General features: G+C 44.4%; 1 long non-coding RNA gene across 1 annotated transcript; it reads right to left on the reverse strand.

Moving 5' to 3' along the window:
* Positions 1–1,015: 1,015 nt before the first annotated feature.
* Positions 1,016–6,828, reverse strand: LOC149972544 (uncharacterized). The gene is made up of 2 exons (XR_016491001.1): positions 3,793–6,828; positions 1,016–2,874 (listed from the first exon to the last, which is right to left on the reverse strand). It is a non-coding gene; the product is annotated as an uncharacterized LOC149972544 (long non-coding RNA).
* Positions 6,829–7,568: the final 740 nt, after the last annotated feature.

Consider the following 7,568-nt stretch of genomic DNA (forward strand, 5'->3'; position numbering starts at 1 on the left):
GGAAACATTTAAATGTCTTGGAATGGCCTAGTCAAAGCCCAGACCTCAATCCAACTGAGAATCTGTAGTATGACTTAAAGATTGCTGTACACCAGCGGAACCCATTCAACTTGAAGGAGCTGGAGCAGTTTTGCCTTGAAGAATGGGCAAAAATCCCAGTGGCTAGATGTGCCAAGCTTATAGAGACTTACCCCAAGAGACTTGCAGCTGTAATTGCTGCAAAAGTTGGCTCTACAAAGTATTGACTTTGGGGGTGAATAGTTATGCACGCTCAAGTTTTCTGTTTTTGTTGTCTTATTTGTTGTTTTTCAAAATAAAAATATTTTGCATCTTCAAACTTGCTTACCTGGTTAAATAAAGGTAAAAATAAATAAATAAAAAGTGGTAGGCATGTTGTGTAAATCAAATGATAAAATGTTTTAAAAAATATATATTTTAATTCCAGGTTGTAAGGCAACAAAATAGGAAAAATGCCAAGGGGGGTGAATACTTTCGCAAGCCACTGTAAGCTCTGCTTTTGATCATCAGGTAGGTTCTATGGAAAGTTCTCAGAAACAAAGCTTTGAACACGTTTCATGAGTTCCTTACAAGGTAATGTGATACATTCCGGTGTTACTGTACCATCGCTGAGTAATGACCTCATGAAGTGACATCATTCACTTGAGTCTGCTGTTCCTCTGCCACGTGTGTGTCCAGCTTCCCATATCTCTGCATCAGCCATAGTGTTCACTGTCTTAGTATGCAACCTAAACAGCTATCTACCCATCCTGTATGTGCTTGATTATATTGCTGCTTTGCCTTAGGGAAGCTGCCTTGAGTCCTTCATAACCAGGTAAGCCCCTTTTTTTGGGTACTATCAGGGTCTCTCCCCTGTATCTCTGTCTCTCTAACTGTGGGGGTGGCATGAAGGTCTTACTTGTTTTTAGGATGGAAAGAACCCTCTACCTACCATCTACTGCTCTTAATATATCATACTGTGGTGGAAATTCAACACCAGGGACACCTGAAGCCAACCTTAAAATGAGTCACTCTTTATTATTAGCACGCTGGAGCGGTTACAGCAAACTCTGCACACCGTACATATCTATCAGAAGCTCTGTTGGGGTGGTCCCTGCAGTTGTGTTCACTACTGGTGGCTCGCACATGTGACTGACCAATACCTCACGAGGCTCTCTGTCTGTAAGTTGAGATCTTGAAACTGAGATACCTCAGTTGTTCCCATAGCAATATTCTGGGCATACTGCCAAGTTGAACAGTGATAGTGAGGATTCCTCCATAGACAATCAGTCAGTCACCTGCATGAACCTTTGTAATTAGTTATTAGAAAGTAGCATTGATTCGATACTTTAGCATTGATTTGATTATTAAACATAACATTTCCCTCACATTCCCTTATTTTATCACTGTGATAATTATTGTAAAATGTTTATGTAAGCATTAGATTATAGCTTCTATCAAATGAGGTTATATTAAAGTAAGTGAAATCAATACGTTGCACTAGACACTCCAATCTTACAAGCCGTTCACTCTGGGTTTTACAATCTGAATTGCACACACATACACACGGGATCTGCAAATTTAGGATTGACTAAATCTCTCAATGTTTAACCATTGTTTACATAGTTCTTACCACCATCGGGTTGCAGCGACATCTGTTCTGCACCAACTGACATGGGTGGGAGTAAAGTATTCTCTGGCCTAGCAAACGATGGTGGGTCTATGTGATTAAGTGTTTTCAAGACTCTCTTTCCTCGAGTGAAGGCGTCTTTGCTGAACTTGGCAAGTGGAACTGAGCACTGTTTGAGCCATGGTGATTACGTAGTGGTCAAAGACTTCAGGAGAAAGAGTGAAGAAAGAGTTGGAAGAGGGGTCCAAGTTCCAAGTTCTTCTGATCACCCCTACTGTGGTGAAGGTTGCTGAGAGAGACACCTGGATCCACGTGTTGCTCTGCAGACGAGTTCCTGATCCAGGAGAAATGAGGCTTCGCCAGTTCAAGTGGTGCAGTGTGGCCCTCCTCTGTGTTAGCACAGGAGTGATAATAAAAACAGCAGGTTTTTCCTATTGTTGGAAACCTGACAGAGGATGAGATAAGTCCTGAGCCAACGGGGCCAACGCAGGTCCGGAGTAGTGGCACAGAAGTAGATGATCATTGGGCCCTCATAACCATGAGGAAAATCTGTTCCTCTCTAGAGCAGAAATGGTTGCTAATCTTACATCTGGACAAAAAGAGTGTTGGGTGTGTGGGTTGGGGCCAATTAAGGTAGGAGCAGGTTACCACTTGTGGGAGTTTCCATAGGGGTCAATGTGAATATACAAATGGACTTGACCCTGACCCCATGATGTTTTCTGCATTATTTAAGGGTGACGCAATAATCAACCATGTCTTCCTCCATTCCATGTTCTTTGTCAAAAGCTTCAATCCATTTAGAAAACATGTCAACAATCACCAAACAATACTTGTTCCCATCACAAGGGGTCAACTCAATCAAATCAAATCAAATGTATTTATATAGCCCTTCATACATCAGCTGATATCTCAAAGTGCTGTACAGAAACCCAGCCTAAAACCCCAAACAGCAAGCAATGCAGGCGTAGAAGCACGGTGGCTAGGAAAAACTCCCTAGAAAGGCCAAAACCTAGGAAGAAACCTAGAGAGGAACCAGGCTATGTGGGGTGGCCAGTCCTTTTCTGGCTGTGCCGGGTGGAGATTATAACAGAACATGGCCAAGATGTTCAAATGTTCATAAATGACCAGCATGGTCCAATAATAATAAGGCAGAACAGTTGAAACTGGAGCAGCAGCACGGCCAGGTGGACTGGGGACAGCAAGGAGTCATCATGTCAGGTAGTCCTGAGGCATGGTCCTAGGTCTCTCTCCGAGAGAGAGAAAGAAAGAGAGAAAGAGAGAATTAGAGAGAGCATACTTAAATTCACACAGGACACCGAATAGGACAGGAGAAGTACTCCAGATATAACAAACTGACCCTAGCCCCCCGACACATAAACTACTGCAGCATAAATACTGGAGGCTGAGACAGGAGGGGTCAGGAGACACTGTGGCCCCATCCGAGGACACGCTCGGACAGGGCCAAACAGGAAGGATATAACCCCACCCACTTTGCCAAAGCACAGCCCCCACACCACTAGAGGGATATCTTCAACCACCAACTTACCATCCTGAGACAAGGCTGAGTATAGCCCACAAAGATCTCCGCCACGACACAACCCAAGGGGGGGGTCGCCAACCCAGACAGGATGATCACATCAGTGACTCAACCCACTCAGGTGACGCACCCCTCCCAGGGACGGTATGAGAGAGCCCCAGTAAGCCAGTGACTCAGCCCCTGTAACAGGGTTAGAGGCAGAGAATCCCAGTGGAAAGAGGGGAACCGGCCAGGCAGAGACAGCAAGGGTGGTTCGTTGCTCCATAACCTTTCCGTTCACCTTCCCACTCCTGGGCCAGACTACACTCAATCATATGACCCACTAAAGAGATGAGTCTTCAGTAAAGACTTAAAGGTTGAGACCGAGTTTGCGTCTCTGACATGGGTAGGCAGACCGTTCCATAAAAATGGAGCTCTATAGGAGAAAGCCCTATATTTATATCAATGCAGTCCATCATTAAGTGCTCAAAAGGTCATTCAGGCCTTGGATGGGACGTGGGGGATACTGAAATGCCACGTCCAATATTATTAGTCATGCAAATCAAACAGTTCTTGGAGATATTTTCTGCAAACACAGTAAAACCTACTGTACACCAATAAAACCTACTGTACACCAATATTTACTTACAAGATCCACTATCCCTCCTTTGGACACATGATCCTGACCATGTGACAACTTGGCAAGGAAATGGAAAGTACAACGGTTTGCTCCTCTCATCCAGCCATACACCCGATGCGTCTTTACGACAGTACCCAACCCACTTGCGTCTCTCTGACTCATCAGCCGTTGCCTGCAAAGCAACCACGTCATCAACAGAGAAAGGGTTGGTGGGGGCTGGAACTGCTGCCATCTGTAGGAAGGGGGAAACAGAAGAGGAAGCAGTAATATAGCTGCACGGTCAGCTTTAGTGTTCCCCAGAGAGATGTTGTCGTTAGAGAAAGAATGTGCTTGACACTTGATTATAGAAACAGACGAGGGCAGCTGGATAGCCTGTAACAGAGACAAAACAAGGTTACTGTGAGCAATCTGTTTTCCAGACAAGGTCAAAAACCCTCTGTTCTTCCACGATGTTCCAAAATCATGCACAATGCATACTTGCTTCAATGTAAATGTTAACAGAGCTGTCCTTTCCCAAAATACAAGCTCTAGTCAGGCCAAAAAGTTCTGGCGCCTGGGATGATAAGTGTGAAGGGAGTAGAGCACTCTCCACAGTTTCCAAAACAGTCATAATAGCAAAACCAACTAATTGATCCCCTTTTTAATTTCTCTGGGCAGACCCATCTACAAAAAAACGAAGTCTGGATTATCTAACGGGGTGTCTCTCAAATCCAATCTATGTCACAGTCATGATCTTCACCAGCATCTGCTGTAGGGAGAAGAGTTGAGGGGGTTAAGAATTGAACATCGTTTCAGAGTAAAATGAGACATTGTCAAAAGAATGTTCTGATAATCTAGCAGGCGTCAAATGAGCCGTTCTTGCCTGTGTAATAGCTGTGTGCACAGCATGGGGCACATGGATGGTATGGGGGGAGAGAGCCACAATATCAGAACATGCCAAAACAGCCTCAGTAGTAGCCGCTACTGATCTCAAACAGGAAACCATTCCCCTGATCACACTATCTAATCGTTTAGAATAATAACCAACAGGTCTATATCCCACCCCATGATACTGCGTTTATTATGTTCTGGCAAACCCAAGCAAGGGGTAGATATAAATGTTTGTTTCAATTTTACCAATGCCACCTCAGTCTCATCCGTCCAGACCACAACTTCACTCGCATCCATCTTTCTCCCATAAATACCATCCTGCAGCAGTTGAACTATCTCTGCACAGTCTTTCAACCATGGTTGACATTAACCAGCCACACCCAAAAAATATATAATGTACTGCTTGGTAACAGGTTTAGACAAAGCTTAAATTGCCTCTAATCTTTCTTTGAAGATTTTGAGCAAACCAACAAATCGTAAACATACTGAACCTGTGTTACAAGGTGAATTCGGGGAGGGAACCAGAGTGCCTCTTTCAACTAACACACTATGAATGGGAATGATACCCTTTTCGGCTTCCTTGCTAAGAGGGTACTGAGCTTTGTGGATGCTTTTTGGAATTGCCACAACTGGTGCAGCTCCTTTCATGCATCCAATGTCGGGCTTTGATTTAGCCCAATGTTCTTCAGGGATATCTTTTAGCAAATCAATATGTGAATTATCTTGTAATACCACAGGCATGGTTTCAACAGGAATTGGTTGTTTTCTTGGTCATTGCAGCAGCCCAGTATGGGGAATAGAAAGTTGCTGTAGAAGCTGACCACTGTCCTTCCCCTTCCCAGGCCACCCAATCAGTTGCTTCCATCACTTTCTTCATCCAAATACCCACATCTTTCCATTGTTTTTCTGGAGTTTTTGATAAGCTACAATGGGAAACAGAGCCAGGGACTTCATACAAACTCATCTGAGTATCCATCAACAACACTCCAGCTGCTACAAAGTCTTCTCCTGTATATCCCATTCATGGTTATCTCGATTTTCTCTTTTTGTTTTGATCATCTCTGTTGGTATTCTGGATCCTCTTCGCATGAGGGAACAGCAGCAGTACAATGTAGGTATTCAGACACTTCCCAGTTACCATGCAACGGGGAGAGAGGGATTGCTATCTCAACTGTCCCTCAATATGGAGATCATTCAGGTGCCAAGCATAGTAACAATTAATCAGGAATGGGAAGATTCCATGTTCTATCCATCCCAATGACAATGCTTATTCAGTACAGGCAACAGATAAATTCATTTTACACATAAAATCTCTTCCTAATAAATTTACTGGGCATAGGGAATCAGTGTCTCCATTTGCCCAGACTCTCTCACTGTTGACATTGTTTTCTTTGAGGGGGAGACAGACAGGGCAGACATTTTAAACACTGGGACCGTGGCCCCTGCGTCCACCAAGAATGGAATTTATGTTTATTACCGAAGATATCATTAATGGGGTTTTGGGTTGACAAGGTGGTACATTTTAGCATTTGACAGGATTCTTCTGGTTGTTCATCATTGTTTTCTTAATTCGTTTCTTCTTCTGTTTCCGCCTCATCTTATGGTTGGTAGCCCCCTCGTCCGCCTCCTTTTCCAAATGGTTTGTTCACCTGCACACCTGCAGGTGGGGACAGCCACTCTCCTTGGACTTCTCCTACTGGGAGAAAGATGCCCTACCTTCCCACAGTTGTAGCAGCTCCAGTCTCTCCCTATGTCAGCTCCAGCAGGGGCCCCTTGGCCTCTACCTCTCTACCTCCTCTGTTTCCTTGGTTGCCACCATTTTCCTGGTGTCCTCTTCCTCCTCCAGAGTAGTACATCAGCTTTGCCTTCTTCAGTGTCTTTCCGTCCTTTGTTTCATTTTCCTTCAACTGTCTTTCCTTGGCCTTCATTGCTGTCCTCACTGCTGCTCTTTTTATCTTTATCATCTTGGCTACTTTCTTCTTAATTCCTCCTGTTTGCACTCCTTAATTTGCTTCCTGTTTCTCTACTTTCCTCCTTTCTCTTACGTTTCTCCAGTTCTTTCCTGAGCACTTCTAGCTCCTCTCTCTCTCTCTCCTCTGTACCGCTCGGCTCGTTCGCTTTGGTCCTTGTTTTTGCCGTTAGCTTTGTGTCTTTAGCACCTGCAGCCCTTCCAACAGCTCCTAATCCCACAGCTCCTCCACCTGGCACATGCCCAACCCCAACTGGGTTAGGAGGGGGTGGGAGGCCACAGCTCTGTGTGCTGGTGGAGGATTTGGCAGAGGGGGATACAAGGGGGGCCCCATGCAAGGGTTCCCGACAGAGAATGGCCAGCCAGGCTTCTTCTTTTTCTTTCTTCTTTTTTTCTTCCCATCTTCCTCTTTCTTCTCCGGTTCCACTTGCTTTACCATCAGTCCTCTGACAGCCTTATCCTCTGCATTTTCTGCTTCTTTCTCCCACTTTCTGTAATCGTCCCACTTCACTTTAACCTTCTTCTGTTTCCTTTCTTTACTTTCAAGTTGGCCTCTCACAAACTCCAGTCTTTCTGTGCTTCGTGTCCCATCAACAGGGAAATGTCCATCTGTCCATTCTGTCTAGTCCTCTGTTTGGTTCAGTACCCTACCAATTGATTTTGCCGTTACACAACACGACCCTTTTGGTTCACAGCACATATCCTCCATCCTACTCTTACTATTTCCCTTTCCCATACTCAAACCCTTTGTGCAACTCTTTAGAAAAAAACTTAACACGTCATCCCACATTCACACCGGGGCTTAAACCCTGTTCAGTTAATTAGTCAAGCACACAATACACTCATCCATATTCACTTAGTACTATTCCCAAACACACTCAGTAATCTCCCGCATCACTCGTCATTAACTACTATGCATACATATACACTGCTCAAAAAAATTAAG

The sequence above is a fragment of the Oncorhynchus mykiss genome, chromosome 23 (genome assembly GCF_057628025.1).
Source record: "Oncorhynchus mykiss isolate SJ-2025 chromosome 23, ASM5762802v1, whole genome shotgun sequence".
In the NCBI taxonomy this organism is placed as follows: Eukaryota; Metazoa; Chordata; class Actinopteri; order Salmoniformes; family Salmonidae; genus Oncorhynchus; species Oncorhynchus mykiss.